The following is a 22,162-nucleotide window of genomic DNA, read 5'->3' as shown; positions in this document are numbered from 1 at the left end:
TATTAAGGCCAGATGTCCTGCCTCTATGTCATGATCTGTGACTTACGAGAGGCTATGGTTTCCTCTCTGTTGTTCTGAGGTCTGTGGGCTTTTGTTCGGAACAATGCATAATACTGGTAGCTCCTGCCAGTGTTTGTCATGAGGACTGTGTCTGTGGAAATGTTCTCCAAGGCTGAGTTTTCAAATACTTAACTCCTTAAACCACAGTTCAAATCACATTGCAATGAAGTCCAAGAAATAAGCAAAGGAAATGAGTGAACAGCAGAGTGGATTTCTGGAAGCAGAGATGACTGTACCCTACTCTATACTTCCTGGGAAAACACATCCTCTAGAAGAATGACAATCTCAACACAGAAATGATTGCCAGGCCATGAGGCACGAGCGTTAGCAAATGCTTAGGTTAAATGTCTGTCTGTGGTTCCCAATATTTCTACACTACTGTGCTCTTCCCAGATTTAAGAAGATTCCAATGACTCTAGTTATAAGGGAGGGGCAGGTCTAAGGTCCGCCCAAGCCAGCAATATCTGGGCTGGAGATGAGAATGAACAGAGAGTACAACACAGGCTGGTCAGCCACTGTGCCTAAGACCTTATGGAACTATGTGTAGGTAGTGTGACCCTGGCCTTATCAAGTTTGAGTATTTCCACCGATTACAGTTGATTACCATTCTACCTAATATCAACTCATTGATAATTAGTCCATTGGACAAAGAAAGCAAGGAAGATAAAAGCAGAGCATTTTAAATCTCAAAGCATTTTGAGTACTAATTTATTCCTGAATTGATATGCCAAGTTCAAAAGGATCAAGAGCTTTTCCAATTACCATAGGCAGTCAGGTTACTTGGCTCATCTTGAAGGTAGATTGGGACTTATCTTCCTCAGTTTTTGTTGTTATTTTGTTTTTGTTTTTCATTTTTGTTAACTTGGTACAAGTCAGGGTCTTTGGGAAGGAGGACTCTCAAATGAGAAAATGCCTCTGTCGGATTGTAGACAAACCTGAAGGCCACTGTCTTGATTAATTACTGCTATGCATAGGCCTAGTCTATGGGGAGGGTGGTATCCCACCCAAGTGCACATGGTTCCTGAGTTGTGTACAAAAGCAGGCAGTGTGCCTCCATGGCTTTTGCTTCATCAGTTACCTCTAGATTTCCACTTTCCTGCCCTGACTTTCCTCAGTTATGGAGTATGACCTTAGAGCTGTAAACTGAAATAAACTCTCTTGTCCCCAAGCTCCTTTTGATGATAGGATTTTATTACAGTAATAGAAGTCCTAACTAAGACAGAGACAACAGTCAGACAAACTCGATTGTTCTTAAGATGGTGATATAATCTCTCTGGGGGAAAAGAAACAAGTCTTTACAAAACAATATTATGGCTGCTACCATAAGGTGTTAAAATAGGTCTCTAGGAACATAAAATACAAATTAAAATAGAAATCAGAAAAGATAAAAGGCAAGTCTAATAATTGTCATCATATAGTGTCTCAGCAACGTCTTGCACTTGCCTGTCTCGAGTATCTATGTATCTGACTGCAGTTCCTGGGACTACTGCTGGGTGTCCCTTTGTCTCCATGCTAGAGCCTGCTCACAATCTGTGTTCTTACCTGTCCTTCAATGACCCCGCTCAGAAGTTTGCATCATTTGACACACTCAGGTGCACGCCTCCTGCTGGCATGTGATTAAGCAAAGGTGGCTTTTTACTTTATTTTCAGAAATCTGCAGCCTTTCCCTTTCTTCTCTGTCATAAAAGGATAGAATATTTAGAACATGTAATTAAACGTTTCTAGTTGAATTCTAGTTCTGCCCAAGGTCCCATCTGTAGCAACATGTTGCTGCAGACTGGCTTCCCAGGAAGCAGATCCTAAGGCAGAGGTTAGGAACATCCTGAGAGTCATCTTGAGAGTGGCGGCTCAGTAGCTCAAGAGAGGGGGAGGGGATGTCTTCTTACCTTAAGTGCACATATAGGTTCAGACAGAGATAGAATGGCCTTTACAATTGTTCAGAGTTGGATTGAGGTGACCAGTCCTTTATGGTTCTTATGTTATCGGATTTTTGTTATAAGCCATTCTGGAATAGTATACAATTTTGGGCAAGGTAGTATTCTACAGATAAAGAAAGAGAATCAAAAGCTATGTACAGTGATACTCCCAGACAACAAACAATACAGCTGTCATTAAAGGTTATGTGATCTCCATAATCACTGAGATACCTTGTTTACCTGAGGAGTAATTCTATGTCCACTCTCACTATTATTTATAGATTTGTCCATTCATGTCCTTTGAGGAGCCATTGTCACATTCAGTTAGAAGGCATTTATTGTAAGGGTATCAAAGTTTGGAAGGTCAATCTGGTTGTGTAGACAGAGACAGGATTAGCCTTAGATGGAATCCTAGTTCTGAGGGAACATTGGTCATTGGTTGGTGGTCGAGACCAAGGCAACAATCCTACATTTGCCAAGTGACCCATCTCTGGCAATCCTGGAAAGCCACATCCCTTGATTTTAATAGCACCCCAGGGGTGTGACCCATACTGATACTATGTCTTACCCCACAGTGACTAACTGGAGCAGCCAGCTTTAGTCCTTGCAGCAGATTGTCTCCGAGGAGGAGATTAGATGGCATACCTCGCTCCTATAGGATAGACAAGAAGCCACCTAAGTGGCTGATCTTATTGTTATATGTTAAGATAGGCAGCATGCTTTTGGAAATTTATCATGACCTTTTCTCTGAGAAGCCTTTACTCAAACTGAGCCTGTGAAAATTAGAGCATTGCAAACTCACTCTGTAATCTATCATTGGTGGCTCAAGCATTAGGATTTGAACCTGAAATGCCCAGTCGGCTCAAGTTTTGGAGATTTGCTCATGGTTAGGTTGTGTTATCCTGGGAGACCGTGGGACTTTTACTAGGTGGGACATGGATGGCAGAGGTAGGCAACAAGAACTCTACCTTCAAAGGTTATGCCCATGCCTTGGTGCAGTCACCCAATTTCTGGTTCCTGGTTGGCCTTATGCACATAGCTGCTTGGTTAAGCTTCCACACCATAGACAGATACAATGAAGGAGTCACCAGCACAGATTGAAAACCCTCTAAAATTATTAATCCAAATACATTTGACAGAAGAAATTTTGAGACAACATAGTATTCAGGCTGTAGCAAAGTATTTGCATGTTGCTTTTAGCCAGCTTTATAGTAAGAATTGGGAGAAGGAGCTGGTGAGATGGCTCAGTGGTTAAGAACACTGGCTGCACTTCCAGAGGTCCTGAGTTCAATTCCCAGCAACTACATGGTAGTTTACAACCATCTATAATGGGATCTGATGCCCTCTTCTGGTGTGTGTGAGGACAGTGACAGTGCACTCATGCATAAAATAAACAAATGAACAAATACATCTTTAAAATAAGAATTGGGAGGGAAATGTAGAATAGAATGATTGGAAAATTTTCAGTTTGGCCTAAAGAAATGTCTCTAGTTGCCATCTAAGCAGTTATAATTGTTAAAGTGATTAACACAGTTAACAAAACCCAGGCGCTTTGCACTTGAACACTAGGGCAGACACACCAAAGACAGGAACACCTTCAATAAAGACTATAGGGCATCCAAATTTGAGAAAGTTTTCATTTAAAAGCAGAGAACCACAGAGTGCCTAGGAAAGAGGTTTCCAAAGCATGTCCACACAGGCATACTCAGTTCACTGCAGCCAAGAGTCACCAGATCCTACTCAAGCTGATAGCAGGGTCTTTATTGTGACGTTTTTTATAGGCACATGGGATGCAAATTACAAGGTCATGGTGGCATGGACTAAGGATAAACATCAAAGTCAGTGAGGCCAGACAATATAGAGCCTTTTGATATTTACTGCAGGGAATCCCTAAGCAGGCTATGCATGAAGCCAGGTAGGTGAAATCCAAGTTGAAATGTAGCCCTATGAATACTGAAGCTTTTGGCATCCTAGATAACTCCTGATGAAGGCTGAGGCACCAAGTGGAGATTGTCCAAGAGAGACTCCATATGCTTTGCAAGCTTATAAGTTATATCAGAAGAGATGCCAACAGTCTCTGAGCTCACATTATGCTACCACTGGGTGTCCTTGATGCCCAGGCATAAGCTGCATCTAGAGTAGTTGCTTCTTGTAGACTAGCATGTGACTATTGGCCCCTATCACCACTATTGATTGAACAAGTTCTGCTTCTCTACCATCTTCACCGTGGGGGACAAGAATATCTCTAAAGCCAGTACCTAAAGAAGCCTTTCCTCTGTCAGCTATTGTGGTCACCGAAACACAAAAGTTAGCAACACAGAACAGAATTTGTGATCCACCTAAGCCACATTTTTCCCTCTATCTAATGACATAAAAATGAAAACCTGAGACAATAATTCAAACATATTGGTTTGGGTCATTTAGAATAATGGTATCCAGTGATTAAAGGCATTAGACTAGAGCCAAGCAGTCTGGAGCAAACCACTCTAGTCACTGGCTATCCCAGGATAATGTAACTTCTTCAATATTTAACCCTACCATCATCAGAGGCCACCAGCATACCCCTTGTTGCCTGCGAGATAACATCTTTGGATCCCTTTCATTCTGAAAGGGCAATAGTTGGTTGTTACAAGAACAGACACATGCTCCTGTTTATAAATTTGCCTTTTATACCCAAAGAACCTCAGCTAGTACGTGTCACTCCATCTGAGCATATGCTTTCTGGAGGGCACGACAAATATGCCTTCTATTCCCATAATGTGTTTCCCACTTTTAGGTAACTCAGTTGATTTACCGTATGTTATTTGCAACAGAAAGAGGTTTATCATGTATGGCAAAGTGCATAGTGCTTTTCTCTGTATTTCCCAGGTCCTGTAACATTTGTTTGCCCTTTTCACATCTTCAACCTCTTCCATCTCACACTCGAACTGCAGTTGGTGATGGTCCCTGTGTATTAAGATCGTTTGGGCCCATTCCATACTCATTTATCCGTGCTCTAAGGTCTGAAATATATCTGGACATGTTCGTTACTTTTGTTGTTTGCTGTTGAGCTTTGTAATTGTGTGTGTGTGTGTGTGTGTGTGTGTATGTGTGTGTGTGAGAGAGAGAGAGAGAGAGAGAGAGAGAGAGAGAGACAGAGACAGAGAGAGACAGAGAAAGACAGAGACAGAGAGAGAGACAGAGACAGAGAGAGACAGACAGAGAGAGACAGACAGAGAGAGACAGACAGAGAGAGAGACAGAGACAGAGAGAGACAGAGACAGAGAGAGACAGAGACAGAGAGAGACAGACAGAGAGAGACAGAGAGACAGAGAGAGACAGAGAGAGACAGAGACAGAGAGAGAGACAGAGAGAGACAGAGAGAGAGAGAGAGAGAGATATCTATGAGCAATAAAGGTCATATTAAAGGAAGCTTTCTAAGTGTTTGTTTCTTCACTGTACCAGAACATGTACTCATAGCTTGGAGGATGATACTCTATGAACACTAAATATTTGTTACACTGTTACACACATAACCTTTTAGACTAAATATTGACCAAAGCCTACCAAGAGCAGTATGTTTGGAAGTGTCAGGGGTTCATGCAAATATACCACATTATTGCTACAAGATATTCTGGTTTTAACTTTTAGAGGCAGATCGCCTGTCTTCCAGGTCTTGCGGGTCTGAGTTTAGTCAGTCTGCCTGCCCTCTCACTTTATCAGACTTTATCTGTGTGAGAACAACTGGAAGCACTAGCAATGTTTCTTTCTAGAAGCAGGTGAACAGTCAGAGGTTCTGCTCAGGAAGCATTTACAGGATATCCCTTTATGAACAGGGCATTGTCCAAGGCACTGCTTCTGAAGATTTGACAAACTTTGACCTTTTCTGTCACCTTCAAGGGTGAGGCAATGGCTAGGGCTTTATTTTTAAGTTGGATGTATAGGCTCTTAGTTAATAAAGGGATTTGGAATTAGAGTTAATAATAGATTTCAATACCGATTTGTCCTAGATGCTTAGGAAATGAATTAAATAATTTGCTCTTCACTCTTTACTATTACAGTGTAGATAGTAATGTTTATTTTCAAGGATGGCAGTGAATACAAAATGAAAGAACACAGTAAAGCACATGATAAAATATCGGAAGTATTGGCTCTTCCCAAGGCATTGTTTTGGATTCCCTCTCTCACCCTCCAGTAATCTTACTTGGTTCTATTTTCTACAAAATTTAGCTTGTAATGATTTTAATCCAAACAAAAGCTTAATTTTCTAATTGAGAATATATATTCAAAAACCACAGGATGAGAATGTGCCTTGTAGTCGGGAGCAAATACGAGCACATACTTCGTAACTGTGTCGTTCTGCTGAGGGTGGGAAGTTCTAGAATGGAAGATTTCCCAGAATCTGAGAACAGGACCAAGAGAAAGCTTGCATTTCCTCTAAGCCTTCTTATCTGTTGCTCTTGCCCCACCACTCAACAGGGCTCTGCTAGCACAAAGCCTGTTACGGTGACTATGTATCCATCTCTGAAGCATAAGGGCCCCAATTTCCCAAGAGCTGCCTTTGCTCCTTGCCTCTTTGGAGACCTTGTACAAGTTTCTCGGATTGTGGATCTTGTTGGGTTTCTCAATAAAATGTACACAATAATGCCTACATTATCAAGGACTATAAAGAAGGCCCCATGGGCTCCTTTCATATAGCTCATAGCTCTCTCTCCCTATATCTCAATTCCTCACAGTTCCCTACGGTGAAACTCTAGCCCCCAAACCCATCAGAACAGAACAACTAAACACACAAATAGTTTTATTAGATAGTCAGATGAGGGTGGCTTTAATTCCCACTTAACCCATAAAGCAAGAGTTCATCATGTTACCTCCTGGTTCCTGTGAGTCCTTATCTTTTATTGTTAGTGGGGAGGTTGTTCATACTGAAGGCTATTTGTAGACGTGAACCTCAGCTTCATGCCTGATGCTCATCTTTGCAGCTGCTGACTGCGTGGGCCATCCCTCCTGCTCTGTTACAGCAGCCCTGACATCTTGCAGCTGTTATAGACAGCCTACTGAAGTTGTAAAACTAGAAAAAAGTTCACCCCCTATACACACACGGAGCTGAGAACTCTGAGAGCCCATTACCCCTCACTATACACATCTCAATTTCCAAGGTCTTGTTATATCCCTAAATTGGAAACAAACGCACTTTTCTCCTAGGTCCTGCTCACCAATTCTGCTTAGAGGTTTTGGATTTGCATCCTTAGAAGCATAATATCACAATGAAACTTTCTACCTACTGCCACACTTACAGATTATCCATAGCTAGCGAAAACAGAACAATTCTAGTCCAGGTGCTCACTGGGGTGTGCACAGATAGTGCATACAGACCCTTCTTTCTCATGGCTGCCTTTCTCAATGGGTTCCCCTTTTAGTGCTGATCATCCCCCTCTGTGCCCCAGGTCCAGGTTACTTTGCTCTATCAGGCTTTTAATAATTTGAACTCCAAAAAAATAGAAATATTTTATATTCTTTTCTTCCATCTATACCCTTCCACACTTATGCAGTCCAATGCTCAGTATTACATACATGTGGGGAGTTATGAACCCAAATATCATTGGATATGCTTGAAGTTGAGTAGGGTGGCTCCCTGCAACACTGTATTCCCCTGAACCAATGCCTACCAACTTCTCAAGGCTGAAGTATTGAAAGAACCTGAATGTCACTAGGCAGAAGCAGGTTAAAAAGTGTTATGGAAAAAATGGGAAACTTACTGCTAAAAAGTCACACTGCTCTTGGGGATTAGATACCTTGCTACATGGAGAATGTAAAGGGAATAATGGGGACATTAGTATCTAGGGCTAAAATGGGCCTCATAGAAAGTCTACAGAATACAGGAAAAAACATGGATACAATGGCTTTGGAGCTCGTCACTGGCAAGTGGAGGTGTGTCAGAGACTCTGTACACAGTCTCTGTGTACATTTATATCTTACATTTCTTTTATATCCTGAGATGCTTCCGCACTAATTTTTCTTGTAACCAATCTTTTATTTTCAGCCTTTTTCTTTTTGCCTTACATGATTGGGTGGAAAAAACATCTTAACTTGCAAATAAACTGACAATGGTGATGCTGATGCCAGCTATGACTATGAGGACTTCCTTAGAGCTTGTCTACGCTTGCTGGTTGCAGAGGAGTAACACCTCATATCTCAAACACTGTTTGAGCTGGCATGATCATGGTCCATGCTGGGCCTGCACTGACTGCACAGCTCCCATGCAGGCTTTCTTTTAAAGGTTCTCTTCCTTTGGCTAGGCTCTGAGATTCTTGTTGGTAGGATTCATTTGTGCTTTGCATTATAATAGACGAAGTCTCATTAAGATGCACACCTCACAACATAGCTTTTGTAACAAACCTATACTCTCTAGATGACCAGGAGGCTATGTAGAAAACACTGTGATTTTGTTACTGTGTCAGGAACTGCAAATAGCATCCCTTTCCTTCGATGGCTCTGGGATTAAGAGAATCAAAGATGTGTGTATGTACATGTTAGAAGGTTAAAGTGGGAAATGACTCAGTGTTTTTTTTTTTTTAACCACTGTTCTTGCAGAGGATTTGGGTTTAGTTCTCAGCATCCACATTTGGTGACTCCAGTTGCCTATAACTCTAGGTACAGGAGATTCAGTGCCTCCAACCTTTGTGGGACACCAGCACTCACATGCACATACCTAGATACAAACACAGGTACATAAACATGATTTTTGCAAGTAATAAAATCAACTTTAAAAACACGGTTAAAAGTGAAATTACATCTGCTACTCCCCAGGTGTTTGGATTAGAAGAGATGAGAGCCAGATGGGTGGTGGCCAGCAGTCTCAGTTACTCTGTGACCTGCAGTGGACTTCCTGTTCCACTCCTAACGCTCTGTTCCACTCATCCCAGTGAATGCTGCCCCAATCCTTTGTCTGCTGTCACGTGGTCACTGTAAAATCTCATGGGTATTTTATGACACATGTGGTCCAATTCAAGATTTGTCATCGTCTTTATGGCACTGATGTTACTGTTTACCTCTCAGCCTTGAGTCCCCCCCCAAAACAAGTGTGTGAACTTCCAATAGGCAATGACATAGAATAAACATCGCTATTCCAGATGAGAGTGACAGGAGGACATGACAGCAGAATGCCAGCAAACATTAAATCCCGTCATCACACCTCCAGCAGCATCTGTGGGATATGATCTCAACAGAGTCCCCATCAGATTTGTGCGGCCACGTTTCTATGTCAGGTTAGCTTTGTTATATGCCACTTCTTCATGCATCAGACTCCACTGGATGCATGCCGTTTTCTCTGGTATATGTTCCATGTCCCTAGCATCCTTTGTGACTCTTGGGTCCTGGTTGCAATGCTGGCACTGCCTTCACATCTTCACACATAGTCTATTTAAGACCTTTCTGAAGGGAACCTGAGCCTATTTTGTATGTGGTCGCCTTCCAGGCTTTTTCTCTGGAATCTTCATGCAAGACTCCATGACCTGGGAATGCTTACATTCTGTATGTCCACAAAACATAGATGGTCCCAAGTCTCCCAGAGTAGCATTGGCAGTCAGGGAACAAGTGTTAAAATCTGAACCCATGGAGGACAATTCAGATTCAAGCTATAGTACCTGAAGGATAGTCATGTGGATTTTTATAGAAATTTTGACCATTGTTGAAGATTTATCCAGGTTATTTTTTTTAACTTTTGTATGGTTTACTGTATTGGTTTTTGAACTGTACGAGCTCCTCACACATCTTAGATATTAAGTATTCATTAGATACAGGACTTTTCAGCCGTTTTCTTCTGTTTCTCTTGTCACCTCTTCAATCTATTGATTAATTTCTTTGATGAGAAGAAACTTTAACATTCAATATAGCACCATTTGTGCCTTTCTATTTCATTGTTGCCTATATTTTAGGGGTTCAATGCAAGAAACCCTCACCCATTCTGTAACTAGATGCTGTGGGTTCACAGAAAGAAAAGGGTACTTAGAATGAGCACTTTCCTAATCTCCACGAGTGATTGCCCATAACGGTTCTCATTCTTAGTGGCTTATCTGTGATATTTCCTCCCACACTTCACAGTACAAGCTGTTAAATACCATGAGCTGATTTGTGTGTGTGTAGTTACATACAGAGTTAATTGCAGCACATCAGAGACACATCCGTACCTCCCACTTTAGACAATGCCCTGACTGTCACTGGGTTGCAGGTCAATGGCTTCAACAAATATTGAGAAATATAGATCCCAGGCGTCTCTGTGAGTTTTTAGTGGCTTGGACCAGAACGGTTACTTATGCTGTCATTCCAAATCGTCTGTGTAATAGCCAAATTTAGGACCTCTCAGAAAATTTCTGTAATTGGTATGTATTTCTGAAGAAATACAATACAATGAAACAGAAGCAAAGATGGAGGTCAAGGGAGCTAACATCTTCAGTTCTCTGTAGACTGTTCTCGAAATCATATGGAAACAAACTCGAGTTTTCTATGTGTGCATATTTACAACTTTGCAGAGGCAACAGATATTTCTGGATAAATGATGAACAAATAAAGACTCGTGTGCTTAGCTGACACTATGAACACCTGCTTCCTGGTCCTCTCTCCTTTACGCATGTGGTAACACTTTCAGTGGTGATGGGTTCTAATATATACAGGCTCTAAGGCTTATCTCTGAATCTGTAAAGTCTTAGTGCACTTAAATTCAATACTCTAAGCCCTTTCCTTTCTCCTGTTCTGGAAATAAAAGATGGAGGCCATTAAGTAATCTCAGGTTCATTTATGGTTTTGAAGCAGTAACAAATACATGTGTGCACACAAACATGTACATCCACATACATGTACTCATACTTGCACATACTCACATGCATACACTCATGAATGTATTTATACATACATGTATATATCTATACACACCCAAACATACACATACATGTACACAGTCATGCGTATTCACACTCACACACGTACACACTCCAGTGTACACATTCCCATGCATGTCCCCAAATAAGCTTTGAATTGTTATGAAAGGCTGCTTTTATCATTGGCTTACCTATGCTGCTCTGAGTATTTGACATTTGATTTTCTGGTCTAAGAGCTAATCTTCCCAGAAGTAAAAGTTATAAGACCATCACAATGTATTTTTACATTTTAACAATTATCTAATCTCTCCAAGCACATTTGGTCTTAGCTACAATGAGCAGGAAGTTACCAGTGCTGGTGGCATGCCCCGCCTCCTTTCTAGCAGGTGAAGGATGTATGGGAGGCAAAGAGACTGCTGAGACCTTGCACAGGAGAAGATATGAAGGAGGGTCTGCCTCGCAGAAAAGTGCTTGCTCACCCCAGAACCGACCTGAAGAGAATTAATGTGTGCATATATGAAATGAAATGAGCATGGAGCTGACTCCCAGTCTGAATTTTAAATACATATAACTAAGGCTTATTCTGGAGAAGGAACAATTTGGTCAGTAATTTTAAAAACCACAATATAATCTCAAATAATACTTATTGTTGGTCCTCTGTTGATTTTCTATATTGCTGAGATAAAATCCAGGACCTTCTTGGGTCAAACAAGTGCTCTGCCCTCAGGTTTTTTGTTGCTTGTTTGCTTGTTTTTAGATCAAAGCTGCCTTGGAACGTGTGATCTTTCTCCCTCAGCTTCTCAAGTACTGGGATTATAACTGTGAACTACTTTACCTTTGATAGAACACAGTTTAATATGATACCCAGCCATGCAGTAGCTTCAGGAAATCTCTCCAATGCTTTAGATTATGTGCAAAATGTTGTCTATATGAACATCCAAAGAGACCCATGCATGCAAGATGGATTCTGCTGAGGTACTGGATACTGTTGTTCACCCATATCCTACTAAGGCCATGAGGCTCTTCCGGCACTTACTCTGGACCATATCCTGAGCTAATTGCCCTCAGACCCTGAGGCTTGGGAGCAGTTCACTCTGATTCGTTTCAGCTCCCCTCAAAAGAAAATACTAGATACCTGGGTTATTGAATGAGGTACACTTGGGCTACAGGTTTGAATCTCGACCCACATTTGTAAACAAGAGACTTCCAGAACATTCTGGAAGGCATTACGGTACACTTTCTGTACCATATAGGTGGAGAGACACTTCCTGCCCTATCATAGAAAACCTACTGATGGAACATAGCTAGCCCCTGATCTTTCCATGCAGACTCTGTGTGTATCATTACCAAAGCCCCCTCATGCCCACACACACCTGGTTGTGTAGTCACTGAGGGACGAAGTGACATTGCTTATGAGATGTGGCCACAAATATTGTGAGCACACAAAATAGGCCATTGATTTCTTTTTTGGCTCTCCAGAAATTAATTCCAGCTCTGAGCACTTACTGACTCATAGACACTGCGATTGCAGGCCTCAGGCAATTCTTTTTGAAAAACCCCAAATCTGCTACTGTGAGTAGCAATCAGGAGGAATCTGTTGCCATCAGGAGGTTGAGGTGAGACTGATAGTTTGCTCACCTTTAGTCATGGGGTGCAGTGCTACCCCTAAAAACTTTTCAAACAGACACAAAGTCCCGTGTTTTTTGCAGTATATCACGGAGGCTTGGAATGTCACAGGGGGTTTGGAATGTCATATCCATACTTGCCAGAGGTTTTCTTAGATGTGAGGTCCACAGCCTGAAGAATGGGAGACCCAGGAACCAAACAGGGTAGATTTTTTTCTTTACTTGTCAAAGCATTGCTTGAAATAATGTTTTCTTCCTTTTACAAGGAAGTGAAGTATTTCTCTGCTTCTTATCACTTTATAGAAGGTTTAGTATGGAAAGTTTTAAAGGTCAACTTGATGAAGTTGTCTTATCAATACCCCGAGAGGGAATGAAACCATAGTGTTACAGCTATACCAAGGACTGTCTCAGTGTTTCCTCCTCCACTGTGCTGAGCATCTTTCCATGCCCCACCCTGGGGTAACAGGCACAGTGTGTCGCCTGTTTCCCTGTGGCCCTTAAATAGGGAGTCATCTCTCTAGGAACAGGCAGGCCTTTAGTCTCTACCTCTGTTATTTTTGATCTTGGACAAGCTTCTTAACCTCTCTACCCTCCCAAACTCCTTTCTGCAAACCATAGTTCACGAGAGCCCCTGCCCCTGAAAGATGCTGCTAGGCATACGATCTCATATGGGAGTGGCTGCCACTGTGCTTGGGGCTTGGAAAGTGTTGCATAGTTAACACATTGCTATCATGTTGTCAGTGTCTTTAGCAAGCTGCTCAAGCCTGAGGGAGCTCTCAAAGGTCAACTCCCTCGCGTCCCCCCACTCTCTCTCAAACTAGGAGCAATAAGAAGAGATTTCCATTTCATAGAATGAGAAATAATCTTCAGATGACTCCAGAGACATCACACAACATGCTCAGTTTTTAGGTTGGACTATGAGAAAAAACACTAAAATACCCCCTTGCTCCCACACAAACCTCCTTACGTTAGCACTTAACCCCCAGTGCACACTAGCATCCTCATGTCATGCCCTGGGCTTTCAGAAATGATGCTGGTTTGAAATCTGTCATGCCTTAGAGAGAGCATCTGCCACAGGTATTCAGCTATCCTTTCTAAATCTGGCTGTACATCCACTAATGTGGTAGCCTGAACCACTACAGCACTGAACTCCATTGCTCCTTGGAGAAACAGAAAGAAATGAATTCATTTTTATTTGAAATAAATTTTGCCCCATATGACTTACCAAAAGAAACATGCATATAAGACAACACATATGAATGAATGAATATGTGTATTTGGATGCACGCACATAAACTTGCACATACTGGCCTGGTTGCAGAGACATGAGTATGCACATAAACACATAAACACACACAGGCACACACCATCAAGCATCATCAGGACGACCATAGTCTAGTCACTTAGAAACATTCTGAGAATAAGTGAAGTGAAGAAGAGGTGAAAAGGAAGGAGTTGGGGGGCACATGAGCTTAGAAGCAGTCTCTATTGAGATATTTCCTCGTGTTATCTTAGCAATGCTGGACTGGAGGCAGTTTTGCCCCTGGCATGGACCAACCCTTGCTCTAGTTGTCATCATCCTGGTTGAGAGAGGTTTGCTACTTTAAAAATACAGTGCTAAAAATGTTTAGCACCTCACTCTTACCCAGATCTGGAAGGTGATGACCTGTTGCACAAAGACCAAGCTCTATATGATGCTTTTGCTTATAAGAATGGCAAAGAAGAGTGGGCTTGGCGGGGAGAGATTGAGTTTGGCTTGTAGCTTGTTTAGACATCCACATGCAACTGCCATCTAGAAAGGAATTTCTCAGTATATCCTGTGTGATACTTATTCACTGTGGCCTGTCACATTTCCTAATACATAGCACATGTCAATAAGCACCCGCACAGAGAAGTGCAGATAAAGTACAACAGTAAGTGTCCAGTGGCTCTCAGAGCCCGGAGGAGAGATTGGGTAGACAGGATAAGTTTCCATCACAAAGCCACATACAAGATGCAACACCTATGTATGTCAATGCATGGATCTGTCTTTGGGGGAAGGGAGACAGGTGGTAACGAAAATTACACATAAAGGGTAATGATTAAGCTGAACAATCAAAGTTCAAGAACAGTTCAGAGATGATGTGTAGGGCACTTACATAGTTCCCTTATATAGAAAAGGGCTCACTGAGGGCCAAGGTTGCAAGATCCTGGTGGCTTTGGGAAGCTCCAATAAGTCAATGGAAAACCAGGGAGTATTTGGGTGGGGGGTAGTACTACAAAGCTGATCAGGACCAAGTCACAATTTCCCCTCCGCAACAAATCTCATGCCTCTCAAATTCTACTCGCTCATTTCTTAGATAAATCACTTGTGTTTCCAGATGGATGATAACCTTGTATAGAAGATGCTTCTGATCTGGCCACTGGGCTGAGGACTATTGCCAGGAGCTAGTGCCAACTTCTCATTATCTTCAAAATTGTGCCCCTTACTCAGCATGGTGGTGTTCCATGTGTGTGTGTGTGTGTGTGTGTGTGTGTGTGTGTGTGTGTGTGTGTGTATGAAAGAGAGAAAGTTGAAGTAGTTAAAAAATAATACAGATCTTTCAGGCATCGGAAAATCCAAAACCTTTATTCCTACTCCCTGGAGTACAAAGAATTGCCTGGCTCCCTGCTTCATTTGAAAAGCTCTTTGGCTGCCTCTAACTTTCAACCCTAAGCTAGTATGCATTGAACTCGCCACATGATTGCTTTTTCTCAACTCCTTCTCCTTTTCATGATTAAACACTTGAAAGTTTGAAAGTGTTTCTCCCCATCAATTTAATAATTTACATTTTTATTCAAGCTTTGTTTTAATTTTATTTTTAATAAAGACATATCGCCTATATGGAAAGCATACAGTAAATTATATAATGGGGGGGGGCTGGCCATATGGTTGAACAAGGTACCTGCCACAAAAGTCTGACAACTTGAGTTTGATCCCTTGATTTCCCTTAAAGGTGGAAGAAGAGAAGTGATTCCAAAAATTTGTCTTTTTACTTTCATATGTATGCTTGCATAAGCGCGCACACACACACACACACACACACACACACACATACACACACTTATGAATACACACATATGCATATAACAATATATAATTTTAAATGAAAGGAAAATTATATAATAAATATAAAAACTTAACTTCTATGTATTCTTGAGATGTTGTTTGAGATAGGGACTGTAATAGGAAGTTCTTGAATGTAAACCCTAATGCATGATGAACAATTGTCTTGGAGCTTTGGCACAGTAGTCCTAGCCAGAAGAGAAGACCAAACAATGGGAGAAAGACAGGGCTACATAAAAATCCAGTAAGTAGACCAGTGATGTACTAAATGAGAGAAGTTAAAATATCCTTCGAAAGATAATAAATACCTTGCAGGTTGGACAGAAGGACTCAGTAGTTTTAATGTATGAAGCACATTCTCAAATTGAGCTGTGAATCTGATGCAACTCCAGTAAGAATGCCAATAGGACATTCTATAGATCTTGATATGCTGAGGCCTGAATGATAATTGGAAATGCTAAGGTCAATAACAGACAAGAAGATGAAGAGAAGTAGACCAGGTGGCCTGACCTTAATAGATTCTATGAAACATCATGAAGTTAGAATGATGGCTAACCATGTTATCTAAGGAGAGATTGACAATGGTCAGACTGAAGTACCCACAAATAACCTAGGTATGATGATTGTGGGGGAAATTGGTGCTTTAAATTTAAGAAATGGTACCAGAACTGTGGAGGAAAGGAAATGAAACCTCTATATAACTCTGTCCATAAAAAAATCAATTCTAGGGCTATTAAAGACTTCCATGTGAATGACTGAACAATAAAAGTTTTAGACGACATCATAGAAGATCTCTTAGCCTTTGAGATAGGAAGGGCTTCTTGAGATGATGAATGTGCAAACGTAAAACCAATAATATAATAGTGGGGATTGAACTGAAGTTCAGGGCTCTGCACGTCCTAGGTTTGCACATGGGAAGAAGTGAGTGGACAGAAAGCAGACCCTCTCGGGAGTCACATGAAGTTCCTACTGTACAGAGTTGTGAAAGTCATTAATTCTGTGTTATAAAACAATTAACTAAAACATACAGATTAACTGGAATTAGCAGATGATCAAATAGAGACATGGACTGACATTTGGCACCGGAATTAAAAGAGCACATTTGAATTATGTAAGGTTAGCCACAGCCCTGCCACCTTTTTGAGTCAATAAATATGTACATAAATTTAATCAGCAAAACAGAAGCCAAAGTGAAACTAGAGTATTTCGCAATTCTTGTCTCAAAATGCCTGACACACAACTTAACTAGTCCATGTAGTATACATGTAACCTTGTTGATCACTTTACTAAAATTTGTAATCTTTGCAACATTTTTGTTCAGGTCTTAGTATAGCCCAATTTGTCCATGTCTGTTGATAGTGGATAGTTATCTTCTATGCATTTTAATTAATCTTTCCTTTCCTGTGAAATAATGGGTGTATATGACAGTTTTAAAATTAAGATTACATTTGCCAAAGAATTCATAAGAAACAAGTACTATAAATAGCAGTGTTCCCTATTTTGTCTTTGGGATTCTTTCCAGTGACTTAAAAAAAGAAAAAAAAAAAAAAAAAAACAACTTGAAGGTAAAGAATGTGTCAGTTAAAAAAACATGTTTGTGCTGTGGAAACATTTTTTCACAGAGGCAGCTGATTCTGACAATTACAAATTTCACTGAAATTGCTGAGGCCTTTCAGTGTTATTCCTCTGAAAACACAAGAAAATGACTGGGTGATAGATGCTGAGGTCATTCAGTCTGATGCTTCAGAAGAAGTGTGTAGGCACTGTCACCAGAGACAGAGCATCAGGCACTGTCCCCTGGATTTCCTCTGCTCTCATAAGAATCTTTTGTCATTCTCCTGGTATTCTTTAACTTTTCATTCTGTTTTGTATAAGCATCTATAATTCACACTTGTTTTTTACTCCTGATCAACCTTATCTACAATTTTGCATAAGAATAGAGATGATAACTCAGAAGAGGGACATCTCACAGACAGATCTGCCACTGAACATGCCAATTCTGCTGAAGTAGCAAGATTAAGTAAGTATTGAACGGATGGTTCAAATGAGCTCATGTACATGAGTTAATGTCAAGGAATGTCTACCATTCAATAGGGTGTCTTCAAATATCGTCTAGGAAAAAACATTACATTGACTAATGTATAGATCAACAATATGTACTTTTAAGAAACATACACATATTTTGAAAAACACTGATAAATACCATCATTTAAATAAATACATTATTGTGTAGATGGTAGACGAGTAAGATTTCTCAGAGAAGCACAATGCATTATTGTCACCCTATAGCATTGTTAACATTTGGTGGGTAACATTTGGTAGACCTGCAGTAAATTTCTTATTTCTTTAAATTTATCCTAAATAGTAGATCTCTTTGTTTTCTGTGGTTTGATGGAATGTCTTCATTCTCTGGTTCTCTGTCACTGAATAGACCGTCAAACAAAATAATCAGGGTGCCCAAATGTTTGTGCATAACCTCATTTCCTTTTTAAACACTTGTGAGGAGAAGGGTTTTAGAGGTTAGATTTTTATTTTTAATTTTTTTACTTTTAAATTTTGCCTAGAGTAGTGAAATCTACTAGGCATGGAATCCATGTCTCAATACAAATGTTTCACTTGTTTTGTATATAGTATGTACCCCAAAAGTGGGGTAATTATATGCAATATCTTTAAGAATTTGTGCATCAAACAAAGCTCATTTACTTTGAACCATCAGTATGACACTATATTGATATTATGGTTTAGATCTGGCAGACTTTTAGATTTGAGGTTTGGAAATTGAAGATGGCTCAACCCATGTTTAATCTTCAATTATTTACTTTGAAGATGATGATCCTTCAGTTAAACTCCAGTTTAAAACTGTTTACCTTTGGGAGCTTGAGCTAAAATTAGAACATTGGCTTTACCATTTGAGGATCTCACCAGAATCAGCCATTGTAAGCTTCACACAGCATCATACCAAGACATTTTCGATTAACTTATAGGGAGAGGTTAAAGAGGATAGGGGAGAACATAGTGCTTTTGTTACTTTTTAATAATGGGGACCTATCTGGCACTGGAGGATTCCTCAGGTCTCAGGCTCAGTGCTGGGCTCTCTGGGTTCCTTTTTTGAAGAGCTGTCTTTGATGCCATCTTCCTTTAGCTACCTCATAGTCACTCGTGCTTTACACCCCTGTACTCGTCGTCACTCCCAGTGGAGCCCATGATCAATGGATCCAGTGATTAAAACTGCATTCTAAACATTTCCTGTCTTATCCTCCTTTAACGTGTTTATAGTAAAGGCCCATTTGAAATATTTAATATTCAGACCTCAAGAGACTGCTCTCCCCCTCCCCCTGCTGATAACTATACAGTGAGTTACATTGTTTTTCTTCATATATGTACATGCTATGAACAGATACAATCAGAGTGTTCTACATTTCTATTGCTTCATTCTTTCTTCATGCCTATGCCTCCAAGCTCCTCTCTTCTAGCCATTCATAAAACATGCATCGTTCTATTGTGATCTATGGTCTTGCATCATTGTGCTATGGAGTATGAATAGTTTTCTGTTTGTATGCTTATTACCCTGTCTCACCTTCATCTTTCCCAACCTTTAGTAAACCCCTTGCCCATTGAGACTGACATTTTTAGCTTACATGTATGACAGAGACCATGCTTCTTTCTGAGTGATTCTCTTACGTTTCTGATTGGGTCTTCCCACCTTGTTTCACACTTTGAACGCTCTGCACAATGGTCCCTTCTATCACCATCCCACCTATACTCTGTTGGTTTCCCTCACCAACTGTTTATGTCTTGGCCTATAATCAGAGCTTTCTAAAACTAAAGTCCCATGCATGAACGGTTAAGGTCAGCTGATTAGATGAATAAACAATGTGTCATCTTTAGTTTAATTGGAATACACAAAGAGGTGATTTATTTATGGAGAAACTGAGTCTTATTTTTCCCATCTTGAGAATATTTTTCAAGGGAAAGCACAAAAGATACAAACAATAAATTGCATTTTTAAAGCAAAACAAGCAATATTAGGCATTGCCAAAAGCTCACAAAATAGGTGTTGACACTGGGAACATGACAGGACCTTTGGTAATTGGAACAGCCTGTGCATTCAAGGTTTTATTCTTCATCAATACAAAAGACTAGAGCCATGCCTGCAGGCTCCCTGCTGACTAAATACTATTCTATTGTATAGAGAAATGGCCCTTCAAAATTATAAACAGTACAAGGTGGGACGTTTACTGTTCTGAGTGAAAAGGAATGCATTGCCTCAGTGTAATTGAAGAGCCCAGTGGGCTAGATAAAACTTCAGTTCTGTCTAGTGCCAGAATCACAGAGCATCGTAGATGCCTTTTTCTGTCTCTTTGCTGAACCTTCGGTAGCTTGCTGGCTTCTGTCAGCTGGACACAGCCATGGCAGCATCCCCCACTTCCTTAAGGTTTAAGAAGGCTCAGCATGTTGGCTTTGGTAGATATTGATCCAGTTTGATCTGCTATCAGCCATTCATAGACCAGCCTGCTTAGCCAAGCACACAGAATTGTTTCTGCCTGTTCTGTTAGCTATAAATAGTGTTAACTTCCTCCCCAAATGGGATCTCTACCTAAAAAAAAAAAAAAAAAAAAAAATCAAGTATTTTTTATTACAAGAAGAATTGTGTAAACTTGTACGACCAGGACATGAGAAGCCTCCCCCCCCCACATGCACACAAGGAGGTGGGGAACATATATTCCTTTGTAGCCTACATTCTAGTCACAAAAAACGTTTTGCATTATACATGTTTAAATAATCAAGTAAACATGCAATCTTAAAGATATGACTAGATAATAAGATTGTGGAGAAGCCACACTTAAGTTAGACTTGACAAATTTAAGGAAAATCCCACAAGTAATAATAATGGTTGTCATATATCCTAACACACTGACATGCATAATTAAGCACATTTTGTAGTAATAGAATATGTGATACTGGGTGAAATATAGAAAATATAGGCTTAATCATGATGCTGCTAGTGGAAGAGTCTAAACTTTTTTTTTAACACTGCAATGACTTTCTGGTCTATTTAGATATGGCAGAGAAGCGGTAAGGAAGCCCTGACTCCAGGAAACAACAAGGAAGTTGGTAGGAGGCTTGCTATATAAAAAGAAAATCACTGTCTAGAAACTCAGTCACTAGATATTGAACCTACCCTTCAAGGATGGAGACTCAGGACTCATCATCTGGTCTGCCCTCTACTCCTTCCCAGCAGTCCTTCCAGATGAGGTTTCCTTCCAAAAACTCAGTTATGTGGGCAATCATATCCGTACCATAACAAGATGTTTTAGATGTTTTCTGGATTTTAGCCATCTTCAGATATTCAAAATAATTGGTGTCATGAAAGAAATGATAGGTGGGACTACAGAAGCAAGAGATGTAAACCAAACACAGCAATTCAGGATTGTCAATTGCTGATCTAGCATGGAACTGTTATTCATTCTTCACCTCTGATTTATATGTTACCCAACCTGATGACTCTTCTCCAGCATCACAATTCCCTTTCAGAACAGTAGACCTCTTACCACACATTAGCCAGCACTCAGCTTTTTGTCCTTGTTTCTTGTTATCTTCTCTGTTTCACTGAATCTGTTCAGGGTCTGTCACATGAACTCAATAATTCATATTGTGAGAGACACTGGATGAGGCATGGTACCCAATATAGCTCACATTTGCTTTGCCATAGGCATGGAACTAGTGCTCTAGACACTGAGCTATTTCTCCAGCCTCAAAATGCCATTCTTGAAACTCCTATCTCATGTTTAGTGAGAGCTGTTCCTCCTTTCAAAGTTCCCAGTCTTTACTTATTTCCTTGTTATTGACCTAGCTCTCTGCTATGTCTGGTAAGAAAACAAGGATGAGCAGAGAGCAAGATACAAGCAGTCTTCTTCACATAGAATAAAACACAGTGCTGCAGGAGCAAACATATACATGGGCTGATTCAATAATATCAACTGGGAAGAGATTACTAAGTGCTTACGTTATGGATTTGACTGGTCATTTGGGCTCTGTGCCTCCCACAAAATGTTTTCCTCTTCTTCCTATGCAAGACAAAGCCAAGCTCAAGTTCTTCCACACAATCTTCCCCCTCTGGTTTCACTGAAGTTACTTACCTGCCCCATCTCTCTCCTCTCCTAGATACTCAGTCTAGCAGTGAGAACCCTTGATTCTGATTACACTGCCCCAACCCCATTTCCCATGCTTCTAATCTCTCTTTCCCACTGACAGGGTCCCCTTCAACTCCCAGGTCTAGACTCAGTCATCCTCTCCTCTATCTATGCCATGTGATTGGCATGAACTTCCTCTGCCTTCTATAGCCTCCAATAGAACATTTGGTCATGGCCTCAGTCAATGTTGGATTATGTGTGCATTTCTCCAAGTAGATCAAAAGATCTTTGGAGTAGTGCCCGAGGCTCATTCATGTTTCTGTCCCAGGATCTGGTCTGTGGTCTGGCACTTGTTGCTATTCAACAACCCCTGAGGGCGGATTTGCTAATGACAACTTTTATCTGGTCCTGTGATTTCAGTCTAGCTTCAGATTTCTCCAATACTTTGTTGATGACCCAGAGCTTGCACCTTACTCTTAGGGGAGAG

This window comes from Micromys minutus, assembly GCF_963924665.1.
Source record: "Micromys minutus genome assembly, chromosome: 1".
Taxonomy (NCBI): Eukaryota; Metazoa; Chordata; class Mammalia; order Rodentia; family Muridae; genus Micromys; species Micromys minutus.
Note: the sequence above shows the minus strand (reverse complement) of the source record.